A 13,217-nucleotide genomic window follows, 5' to 3' on the forward strand; every position below is an offset into this window, starting at 1 on the left:
TCATGGAATCCCATGGCTTTGATGCTGCGGATGTGTTGATGATTTCAAAATTAATGTCTCTAGCTGTGACTCCCCTTCCTGGGCTCCAGATTTGGATCACCAACTGCCTACTTCAAATCTCTACTTCCATGTCTAATGGGCATCTTATACTTATGATGGCCAAAATAAAACTCTTGAGTCTGGCTTCCTCCCTACACCTTTCTTGTGTCCTCTAGTCTTACCTACTCAGTTAAGTGGTGTCACCATCTACTCAGTTGATTAAGCACCGAATCTCAGTACTCCTCGATTCCTATCTTCCTATTACCCTACATTCAAGTCATTAGCAACTCTTGCCAGAAAGTCTTTCAAAATGTACCCTGCACCTGAATGCTTTTTACCACTTGCACTCCTACCATTCTAGTCCCTGTTTGAGTCACTGGTAAGCTTTCTAACTGCCTCCATTCTTAATCCCTCCAGCAAATCTTCCATAGAATGGAGCAAGATGTTCAAAATGCAAATCACATTTCTTCCCCCCCCCTTGCTTAAAACCCCTAATGTTTCCTACTGCACTTAGAATACCTCTTAATGACAAGGTCCTATCTGAGCTGACCTCGGCCTACTTAGGTCCTATCTCCTACCGCTGTCCCCTTCTCTCTGTATCGGTCACAGTAACCTCATTGTGTCTCTCATTTTAATTCTCATCATGCTCAATCTTTCTGCAATGCTTGGTACTCCCTTCCTTGGGTTCTGCAATATGTCACATTCACCTGGTTTCCTCCCACTCCTGTCATGTTCCCTTCCAGTTTCTTTCTTTCTTTGCTCCTTCTCTTAAATGTTACTATTCCAAAGATCTCCTTGCTTCCCCCTTTTTGTTACTAGTTTCTGAGTAGCCACATGGCTTCAGTTCCATTTATAAAATCTACCAGTTACTCCCCAAATCTTAACACTCTTGAACCTCAAGTTTTCAGTTACTTACTAGACATCTTGAGTGGTTGTCCCATGGGTGCTTCAAGCTCACGGGCTCGCAAACAGAACTATTCCTACCTCCCTCCTGTCTTCCCTTCCTAGGTCTGCATCTCCCCATAGGCAACCTGGGTATGTGAGCTTGGAACCTGAAATGTTTAAATTTTCATTCTGCCTCCACTCCAGCATGCAAGTCTTACCAAGTCCTGTGAATTCTACAGAGAGAGTTAGGGGTGCAGAGCCCACAAGACAAGGGGCTTGTTTATGACCATTGCAGAGTTGAGTTGGGGCCTGTTTGCTCCTGCGTGGAAGGAGGTCCGATTATCTGTCCCTTTCATTTTCCTATTTTTTTCTACTTCCACACAGCTGGAGAGAGATGCCTTCCTAGGCCCTTTGCTTTTGTAGAATATCAAACAAGGACTGGGATAGCCCTCGGGGAAGGTTCATTTAGGTTTGCTACTCTCTGGTCCGAGTCCAGTGGGTCCAGTGGGTCCAGCCCAGGTCAGCAGGCCTAGACTTTGCTGTTGGGATATCAAGCCAAAGCCCTGGCCTACAAAAGTCTGTATTTGCTCTCTGTGCAGCCATTGCTGAGGGAACTCAAAGGGTTGCTGGGTGAGGGCTGGCTCAGGCAGGTATGTGCTGTTGATCTGCTCTTTGGTGGGTGGTGGTGGAGGGGAGTGGGGGGCATGGGAGTCCTGTTGTGTAGCATTTGCTGACCTTTGTGGTATAAGTGGGCTTCCCAGGCGGTGCTAGTGGTAAAAAACCCACCTGCCATTGCAGGAGATGTGAGAGATTTCGGTTTAACCCCTGGGTTAGGAAGATCCCCTGGAGGATCTCGCAGTGGATTTACAGCAATCCATTCCAGTATTCTTGCCTGAAGAATCCCATGGGCAGAGGAGCCTGGTGGGCTGCAGTCCAGTGGGTCACAAAGAGCTGGAGAAGACTGAAGCGACTTAGCACGCATGCACATCGTATAAATACTCCAGGGACTTCCCTGGTGGTCCAGTGATTACTTCTAATGCAGAGAGTGCAAGTTCAATCCCTGGTCAGGGAAATAAGGTCCCATGTGCCACGTGGTTAAAAAACAAACAAACAAAAACCCAAGACCTGCAAAACAGCCAATTTCAAGCTACTCATGTGATGTGCTCCTGCCCTGTCCCTCCCAGATTTCCCAACATTGTCATTTTAATCCAGTCAGAAAGCCTGGGAGAGGCAGCTTTGGGCACTTGGTTTCTCCATCTCCCCACCTCTTTCCCAGCTTTGCCAAGCTTCTCTCTAGAATCCTTGTTGCGCTGGCACTGGGGGCAGTGTGTCAGGGCACTGTGTTTCCCCATATCCTCTTCAATGTTATGTTTGCCATTGCCATTGTTAACAAATGGTATCTTCTTACTCAGAACTTTTTCTGAAGCTCAAATTTGCTTTTATTCTTTCCCTGCTTAAAACCCTTTCACGATCCTTTGGACCAAGGCTCACCTCTCGATGCTGGAGCAGAAGCCCTTTGCTTCTCTTCATCCCATTCCTGACCCTCTCCCTCATGATGCCCACCTTGCTCTTTCCCAGATGCGATCCCCTTTCCTGCCACAAGCCCTTGCTTCCCTGAGCACAAAACCCTCCAGAACCTCTCAACCTATTGGAACGGTCCTTGTGACTCAAGATTTGTCCCGAGTCATTACTTTTTGGGACTCTTCTCTCCCAGCTAAATGTAATGGGCTGTGGGGGGGGCGGGGGGCATGGGAGAGTCTAACTGTAAAAGAAAAAGGCACTGTCACATTCCTTTCAGAGGCCTGGTAACTCTTCTGTGATCAAAAACAACTGCGTGAGCCTTTGGGCCTGGGAAGGATTTAGAGAGCTAATTTGCCAAACACGAAATTCGTGAGAATTTTGAAGAGTATAGTGGTAACTCCAGAGAAGAAGAAGGAGGGCTAATAAATGGAAGATAGCAGCCCGAGGAAAAGACGTCTTCACCAGGGAGAAATTTCAGTAGAACGGCTGTTGGAGGAAAATTTTAGAACAATGATGCCTAATACTCAGTTTAAGTTTATACTCTCTCTTCTGTGATAGCTTAGCTTCCCTAAAGCATACTATTGGTACAGGCATTCTATCCACGAAAACTTACATGGTGTTTTAGAAACAAAGGGAAAAGGTGACAGTATCTGAGGAATCAAGAGACAATGGCAGCCACAGAAAATGAGCAAGAAAGCGGTGAAAAATTTAGCAAGAGCAGGAATTCAGACTGAGAGGCGATCGTGAGGGTGTACTAAAGTCCTAGGCAAAATAGAGACGGGTACGGACTTTCCAGAGGATGTGGAGTAGGGACAGGGCCGTTCTGATCGGATGTAAAAGGAAAAGGTGACCTCAAAGGGTTGAAAGCCTTGAGGATATTTGGGTTACACACACATTCCTCCCTTCCTCTGAGTCCCCCCAGAATTTTGCGCCTCTATTGCGCCTCTATTGTTTTATATATAAATGGCCATGCATAACTTTGCCTTTGCTAGACAAGATGTCAACCCTGCTTAGAGGGTACCATCATTTTATACTCATGCTTCCTGGGGTAAAAGCTGGATGGGGTGGGCCAGCCTCTTTCTCTCTAATTCCCTGTCTTACTAGCTACCACTAGAGTGTTTGCTGTTTGCCAGCTCTGTGCTGACGCATTGTCTCATTACATCACATGAGGAATTGATTATATGCCCTTCTTCTGGGACTTCCCTGATAGCTGGTAAAGAATCCACCTCCAATGCAGGAGATCCCGGTTCAATTCCTGGGTTGGGAAAATCTGCTGGAGACGGGATAGGCTACCCACTCCAGTTTTCTTGGGATTCCCTGGTGGCTCAGCTGGTAAAGAATCTGCCTGCAATGTGGGAGACCTGGGTTTGATCCTTAGTTTGGGAAGATCCCCTGGAGAAGGGAAATGTTACTCCAATATTCTGGCCTGAATAACTCCATGGACTGTATAGTCCATGGGGTCCCAAAGAGTCAGACACGACTGAGAGATTTTCACTTTTACGCTTTCTGACCTGGCAGAAGAGAAAACCAAGCCTGAAATGGATTAACTGAGTTGTCCAAAGTCACGATTCAGGGGTCGAGCTGAGATTTGAATTCAGGTCTGTCTGACTCCAAAGCCTGTTCTTATAACTTCTACATGGACACCTCTGACGACGACTACCATTTCCTTCACTTCATTCACTTACAGTAAGTCCCCTATATATGAAACTTCAACTGGAGGACTTTCAACGACACACACGTGCATCTGGTTCCAGCAAGGGACCAGAACCTGTGTCACCAACGTCAGACGTGAGTGAAAGTGCAGCTTGCCCTCTGTCTCCCATTGCTGACCATCCTTCAGCTCTGCCATCTCCCACCTCCCCTCTCCTCCAGTCAGTCACTCTTCTTGCCTGCTCACTTGGTGCCAATCACTGTATGTTAGCTGTTGTACTGAACTACTGTGCTTTTCAAGGAACTGTGGTGGAGGATTAAACATGTTTATTTTTTGTGTTTTTATGTGAAAAGTATTATAAACCTATTCTAGTACAGTGCTCTATAGCTGATTGCTTTAGTTGGGCACCTTGGCTAACTGTGTTGGAGTTACAAACAAATAGGACTTCTGAATATGTTCTCGGAAAGTAATTTGTTCAGATGCAGGGGACTTACGGTATTTAATATTTTGTGCCTGGCACAGGGCCACACTAGGCCAGAATCTCCCACAGGATGAGGCTGGGTTGAAAATAGGCATCAGGAGAGACTTACTTCAAGTAAAGGGGCAAAGGATCCCTAGGTACCCACCAGTGACTCCAAGCGAGAGAGCTTCCAGAGACCCAGTTTGCTTAGCCCTCTGTTCTCCTGAGCTGCTGGGCTCTTTCTGAATCCATGTTTCCTGCTCAGGAAACATGAAGACCAGACCACCCCGGCCAGACTCAGGCAGAGGGCCTGGGGTGAGATAAGAGATGCACAACCCATGAGAGGAGCCTGAGCTGCCCGGAGGGCCAGGCAGGAAATCACCCTTTCCTTGGGGCTGAGAGGGGAATGACTCAGGGCTGACGGATGGGAGTTCCGTTTTTGCAGCCCAGGCAGGCTGCAGCAAAGCCTCTTGGGCAAAGCGCTTGGGTTTGCCTTCCCCATAGCCACCAGCCTAATGAGGCTTTAAGAGGCACGGCTTGGCCTTCCGTCTTCCGCCTTCCATCATTTCCCTGGAAACAAGTTCGTGCTGCTGGTCTGGCCTCTTGCTCCAGCGCTTATCCAATCCAGGCCAGCCCCTGTGGGAATGCAGCTGCTGAGAGAGGCGGTGAGGACCACAGCTAGACAGGACTGGGGCGGGTGGGGCTGAGAAGCCAGGCGCTTTGGCTTGAAGTTCTTATTTGCAGTGGCATCCTGGGTCCTATGGTGCCAAGTGGACATGTGAGCTCTTCTGTTGGGGAGGGTACCCTTGGGGCCCGCCCTTAGCCCGTATGGGATCAAAGTATTGGTGTTGGATTTGCAAGCTTGTATTGGGGGATAGGGCAGGCTGGCATGCTGCATGCTGTCCATGGGATGGCAAAGAGTTGGAGATGACTCAGCAACTGAACAACAACAATCACACCTCAGCTGGCCCCTTTCTCCTGTGCCAGAGAAGCACCGTAGCACTGTGGCTAACAGAAAGATTCTGGATCCAAAATTCTCAATTTGAATCCTAACTCTGCCATTTACTAACTGCCAGACTCTGGTTAAGTTACTTAACCTATCAGACTTGTTGTCTTTTCTGTTAAATGGGAATGATAATAATAGTACCAACCTAATAGGGTTGTTGAAAATTAAAGGAATTAATATATGACAAGTTCTTGGGACAGTGCCTGGCAACTAAGTATCATGTAAGTTGTTGTTCAGTCAATAAGTTGTGCTTGACTCTTTGTGACCCCATGGACTGCAGCATGCTGGGCTCCTCTGTTCTCCACTGTCTCCTAGAATTTGCTCAAATTCATGTCCGTTGAGTCAGTGATGTTATCTAACCGTCTCATCCTCTGCCAGCCCCTTCTCCTTCTGCTTTCTATCGTTCCCAATATCAGGGTCTTTTCCAATGAGTTGGCTCTTTGCATCAAACAGTCAAAGTTTGGGAGCTTCAGCTTCAGCATCAGTCCTTCCAATGAATATTCAGAGTTGATTTCCTTTAGGATTGACTGGTTTGATCTCCTTGCTGTCCAAGGGACTCTCAGAGTCTTCTCCAACACCACAATTCAAAAGCATCAGTTCTTCGACACTCAGCCTTCTTTATGTTTCAACTCTCACATCCATACATGACTACCAGAAAAAACATAGTTTTGACTATACGGACCTTTGCTGGCAAAGTCATATCTCTGCTTTTTTTTTTTTTTAATTTCTTTCTTTTAAAAAATTAATTTATTTTTTAATTGAAGAATAATTGCTTTACAGAATTGTGTTGGTTTCTGCCAAACATCAATATAAGTATACATATGTCCCCTCCCTCCTGAACCTTCATCCCATCTCCCTTACCATCACACCCCTCTAGGTTGTTACAGAGCTCTGGTTTCAGTTCCTTGAGTCATATAGCAAATTCCCATTGGCTATCTATTTTACATATGGTAATATAAGTTTCCTTCCTTGCTCCCCTGTGTGTCCATAAGTCTGTTCTCTATGTCTATGTCTCCATTCAGTTCAGTTCAGTTCAGTCGCTCAGTCGTGTCCAACTCTTTGCAACCCCATGAATCGCAGCACACCAGGCCTCCCTGTCCATCACCAACTCCCGGAATTCACTCAGACTCACGTCCATCGAGTTCGTGATGCCATCCAGCCATCTCATCCTCTGTCGTCCCCTTCTCCTCCTGCCCCCAATCCCTCCCAGCATCAGTCTTTTCCAATGAGTCAACTCTTCGCATGAGGTGGCCAAAGTATTGGAGTTTCAGCCTCAGCGTCAGTCCTTCCAATGAACACCCAGGGCTGATCTCCTTTAGAATGGACTGGTTGGATCTCCTTGCAGCCCAAGGGACTCTCGAGCATCTCCTCCAGCACCACAGTTCCAAAGCAGCAATTCTTCGGCGCTTAGCTTCACAGCCCAACTCTCACATCCATACATGACCACTGGAAAAACCATAGTCCTGGCCAGATGGACCTTTGTTGGCAAAGTAGTATCTCTGCTTTTTAATATGATGTCTAGGTTGGTCATAACTTTCCTTCCAAGGAGTAAGCATCTTTTAATTTCATGGCTGCAGTCACCATCTGCAGTGATTTTGAAGCTCCCCCAAATAAAGTCTGGGCACTGTTTCCACTGTTTTCCCATCTATTTCCCATGAAGTGATGGGACCAGATGCCATGATCTTCGTTTTCTGAATGTTGAGCTTTAAGCCAACTTTTTCACTCTCCTCTTTCACTTTCATCAAGAGGCTTTTTAGTTCCTCTTCACTTTCTGCCGTAAGGGTGCTGTCATCTGCATATCTGAGGGTATTGATATTTCTCCCGGCAATCTTGATTCCATTGCTGCCCTGCAAATAATTTCATCAGTACCATCTTTCTAGATTCCATATATATGTGTTAGTATACAATATTTGTTTTTCTTTTTCTGACTTACTTTAATCTGTATAATAAGATCCACCTCATTAGAACTGACTCAAATGTGTTTCTTTTTATGGCTGAATAATATTCCATCATATATATATATACCACAGCTTCTTTATCCATTCATCTGTTGATGGACATCTGGGTTGCTTCCATGTTCTAGCTATTGTAAATAGTGCTGCAATGTACACTGGGGTACATGTGTCTTTTTCAATTTTGGTTTCCTCAGGGTATATGCCTAGTAGTGGGATTGCTGGGTCATATGGTGGTTTTATTCCTGGTTTTGTAAGGAATCTCCATACTGTCTTCCATAGTAGCTATATCAGTTTACATTTACCAACAGTGCAAGAGAGTTCCCTTTTCTCCACACCCTCTCCAGCATTTATTGTTTGTAGACTTTTAGGAGATGGCCATTCTGATTGGGTGTGAGGTGATATCTCATTGTAGTTTTGATTTGCATTTCTCTAATAATTAGTGATGTTGAGCATCTTTTCATGTGTTTGTTAGCCATCTGTATGTCTACTTTGGAAAAAAGTCTGTTTAGGTCTTTTCCCCACTTTTTGATTGGGAGTACCTCTGCTTTTTAATACGCTGTCTAGGTTTGTTCTAGCTTTCTTTCTAACCAGCAAGTGTCTTAATTTCATGGCTGCAGTCGTCATCCACAGTGATTTTGGAGCCCAAGAAAACAAAATCTGTTGCTGCTTTTACTTTCCCCCCTTCTATTTGCCATAAAATGAAGGACTGGATGCCATGATCTTAGTTATTTTCTAATGTTGAGTTTAAAGCTGTTTTTTGTTCTTTTAGTGACTGGCACTTCCAGTAACCCAGTCATCTAAACAGAAGTGTGGCACCCATCCTAGACTCCTTCCCTTTCCTTCCTCACCCTTATTTACCCCCTGCCCAGTCTCTCACCCAAGTATTTCTTCCAGCTCATCACCACACCATCACATCTTCACTCTCTCTCTTTTTTTAATAGCTTTATTGGGATATAATTCACATACCATAAAATTTGCCTAACTAAGTGTGTAATTCAATGGCTTTTAGCATACTTTAGTGTTTATATGAAATTATAGTCAATTTTGCATCATTTTTACCTCTTCAAAAAGAAATTCTGTATCTTTTAGCTCTTGCCTTTATATCCTTCCATCTTTCTCCCAGTCCTAAGCAACTTGCAATTTACTGACTGTCTCTAAAGACTTGTCTGTTCTGGATTCTTCAAATAAATGGAATACACACAAATACCATATTAGTCTTTTTGTGACTGGTTTCTCTTAGTGTGGTATTTTCAAGGTCCATGCATGTTATAGAGTACATCTGTACTTCATTCCCTTTTAATGACTGAATAATATTCAACTGTATGGATATACCATGTTTTGTTTACCCATTCATCAGCTGATAGACATTTGGGTTGTTTCTACTTTGGGACTAATATGAATAATGCTTCTACAAACATCCATGTACAGTTTCATGTAGGCCTATGTTTCATTTCTTTTGGGTATATACCTATAAATGGAAGTGTGAGGTGCTATGGGAATTTTATGCTTAATTATTTGAGGAACTACTATTTGCCAAAGAGGCTGCACCATTTTACATTTCCACCAGCAATGTACGAAGGTTCTGATTTCTTCTTGCCAACTTGTTATTGTTTGACTTTTGATTATAGCCATCATAGTAGACATGAAGTGGTATCTCCTTATAGCTTTTTAAAAAAGGTTTATTGTAGAGTAGTTGATCTATGATGTTGTGTTAATTTCTGCTGTAAAGTGACTCAGTTACACATATTTGTTTTCAAATTTTTCCATTATGGTTTTCACAGGATATTGAATATAGTTCCTTGTGCTATACAGAAGATTTTGTTGTTTATCTATCCTATATATTTATAATAGTTTACATCTGCTAATCCCAAACTCCTAATCCTTCTCTCCCCCCACCCCCACCAACTCTCCTTATAGTTTTGATTTGAATTTTCCTGATGACTAATAATGTTGAATGTATTTTCATGTGCAAATGTCCATTCAGAGCCTTTGCTCACTTAAAAAATTGAAATATTTGTCTTTATTATTGAGTTGTAATACTTCTTTATGGGGCTTCTCAGGTGGCAGTGGTAAAGAAACTGCCTGCCAATGCACAAGACACAAAAGACATGGGTTCACTCTGCGAGTCAGCAAGATCCCCTGGAGTAGGAAACAGCAACCCACTCCAGTATTCTTGCCTGGAAAATTCCATGGAGAGAGGAGCCTGGTGGGCTACAGTCCATGGGGTCACAAAGAGTCAGACATGACTGAGCGACTGAGCATTCCACACTTCCTTATATTGGGTTGGCCAAAAAGTTCATTTGGATTTTTCTATAAGATCTTATGGAAAAACCTGAGTGAACTTTTGGACCAAGCCAATGTATTTTAGATACAAGGTCTTTATCAGTTATGTGCTTTGCAAATATTTTTTACTATTGTGTGTGTTGTCTTCTTGATAACGTCCTTTGATACACCAAGGTTTTCAACTTTGATAAAGTCTAATCTATTTATTTTTAACTTTGTTACTTGTACTTTTTGAGGTAATGAAGATTTACCCCTACTACTACTACTACTACTACTACTAAGTCGCTTCAGTCGTGTCCGACTCTGTGCGACCCCATAGACGGCAGCCCACCAGGCTCCCCCGTCCCTGGGATTCTCCAGGCAAGAACACTGGAGTGAGTTGCCATTTCCTTCTCCAATGCATGAAAGTAAAAAGTGAAAGTGAAGTTGCTCAGTCGTGTCCAACTGTTAGCGACCCCATGGACTGCAGCCTACCAGGAGATCCATGGGATTTTCCAGGCAAGAGTACTGGAGTGGGGTGCCATTGCCTTCTCCGATTTACCCCTATGTTTTCTTTTAAGGATTTTATACTTTCAGCTTGTGTGTTTAGGTATTTGATCCAGTTTAAGTTTGTTTATGGTGTTTGGGTATAGGTCCAATTCATTCTTTTGCATGTGGCTATTCAGTTGTCCCAGTGGCATTTATTGAAGATTTTTCTTTCCCCATTGAATGGTTTCAGCACTTTTGTTAAAAACTAGTTGAGAAAAAAGAAAAAAAAAAAAACCCCAAAACTAGTTGATCATAGACACCTGAGTTACTTTCTGGACTCTCAATTCTATTTTGTTGATCTGTCTATCTTTACATCAGTACCATTAATTTTTATTGCTTTGTAGTAAGTTTTAGAAATTAGGCAGAATCGTTGCTCCAAATTTGTTCTTTTTCAGCATTGTTTTTGCTAATCTGTGTCCCTTGCAGTTCTCATATGAATTTTAGAATCAGCTTGTCAATTTCTACTAAGAAGCCAGTTAGTATTCTGATAGGGAGTGCATTGAATCTGTAGATCAATTTGGGCAGTATTATTATCTTAACAATACTAAGTCTTCTAATTCATGAACATGAGATGTTTTTCCATTTATTTAGATGTGGCTTAATTTCTTTCAGTGATGTTTTATAGTTTTCAGGGTATGTTTTGCATGCCAAATTTATTCCTAAATATTTTATTCTTTTTAGTGCTATTATAGGTGGAATTGTTTTCTTATTTTCGTTTTCAGTTTGTTCATTGCAAGTGTATAAAAGAAAACTGCTTTTTGTATATAAATCTCATGTTCTGCAACCTCGCTGAACTCATTTATTAGTTTTAATAGTTTTTTTTATTGGATTCCTTAGGATTTCCTGGATACATGATCATGTTATTCTCAAATAGGGACAGGTTTACTTCATCCTTTACAGTTTGGATGCTGTTTATTTTTCTTGCACATCTGCTCTGGCTAGAACCTCCAGTACAGTGTTGAATAGAAGTAGGAAAACAGGTATCTTTGTCTTGTTTCTTCCTTTTCTTAGGGGGAAAGCATTCATTAAGTATGACGTGGATTTTTGTAAATACCCTGTATAAGGTTGATGAGGTTTCCATTTACTCTTAGTTTTAGTTTCTTTTTTTAAACATGAAAGTGTGTTGGATTTTGTCAAATGCTTTTTCTGAGCCTATTAAGATGATCATGCATTCATATTATACTAACTAATTTTTGGATGCTGAACCAACCTTGTAGACCTGGGATAAAGCCCTCTTGGTTATGTTATATAATCCTTTTTATATGTTGTTGGATTCTGTTTGCTACTATTTTCTTGAGAATTTTTGTGTCCATAGTCATAAGCTATATTGGCTCACTGTTTTCTTGTGATATCTTTGTCTGCTTTGGGTATCAGGGTAATACTGGTCTTACAGAATGAAATGGGAGCTATATTTGTGAAGAGTTTGTGAATAGTTTGTATTTATTTTTAAAGCATTTGGTAGAATTTACCAGCGAAGTCATCTGGGCATGGGCTTTTCTTTGTAGGTTGCTTTCTTATTACTAATTTAATCTCTTTACTTCTCCTAAGTCTATTCAAAATGCCTATTTTTTTCTTAAGTCAATTTTGGTAGTTCCTGTCTTTCTAGGAGTTTGTCTATTTTTTAAAAATGATTTAATTATTTATGGTTATGGTTATGGTTCTTGATGCTGCGCACGTGGGCTTTCTTTAGTTGTGGTGAGTGGGGGCTACCCTCTAGTTGCGGTGTGGACGTCTCACTGCGGCGGCTTCTCTTGCTGTGAAGCACAGGCTCTAGGTGTCCAGGCTTCAGTAGGCGTGGCTCTCAGGCTTAGTTGCCCCACAACAAGTGCGATCTTCCCGGACCAGGGATTGAACCCGTGTCCCCTACAGTAGAAATCTGGAATCTGAACCACTGGGCCACAAGCGAAGCTCTAGGTAATTGTCTATTTTGTTGAAGGTTTCTAATTTATAGGCATGTCTTCACCTTGTTCCTCTATAATCCATTCTCTACATATTTGCTAGTGATCTTTTCAAAAATGCAAAACTGATCATGACACACCCCTACATCCAGTTCTTTTACGGCTGACCTTTGCCCTAAGGATAAAGACCCATATCCTTAATAGTGCCTATAAGGTTCAGCATAGGCTGGCCCGTGTCACCTCTCTGGGGTCATTACCCTCACAGAGCTATGTTTTCACTTTGTTCCAGCCATGGGGAACTCTTTGCAGCTCTTGAATGTACCAAATATTACAGGTGTTTTTTCCTCTGCCAGAGGTTTTCTTCTATCAAGTTCCTGCTTCTTCTTCACGGCCCGTATTAAAACGTCACTTTTCCTGGAAAAGCTTTCCTGACTGCATCTTCTTTCTATGTATCCCCCAGATCCCCCTCCTGCTCCTATAGCATACACCACTGTATTTTAGTTTGTTTACAGATCTGTCATCCCACAAGGGCACCTTTGTTTATATGTTGGTCCCTATCAGAGATAACGTTTTAATCCTTCCATCCTGGACCTGGAAATAGCCCTGCAATAGGTCAGAAATGGAATTTCATCTGAGCAAATGCCATCTCCCTTAACATGCATAGCCTCCCATTTACTCCCATTAATTTCTTCTTCTTAAAGTCTCTTAGCACTGAAGTCTTTTTGGAGTACACCCCTCCCCCAACCTCCTGTATTTGTATATAATGTTATCAGCTGACACTTACTGAATACTACTTCCAAGGTTCAGTGCTGTGATATATTCAGTGCTAACAACAGGGAGTTACCTATTACTAACTCCATTTTTCAGAGGAGAGAGCTGAAGCTCAGAGAGGTTAAGTGAGTTGACCAAGGTCACACAGATAGTAAGTGATAAAGCCAGGGCTTGGACATGGTCTATGTGATTCCACAAACTATGCTGTTAACCATATCAC

Source organism: Capricornis sumatraensis, chromosome 2 (assembly GCF_032405125.1).
Source record: "Capricornis sumatraensis isolate serow.1 chromosome 2, serow.2, whole genome shotgun sequence".
Taxonomy (NCBI): Eukaryota; Metazoa; Chordata; class Mammalia; order Artiodactyla; family Bovidae; genus Capricornis; species Capricornis sumatraensis.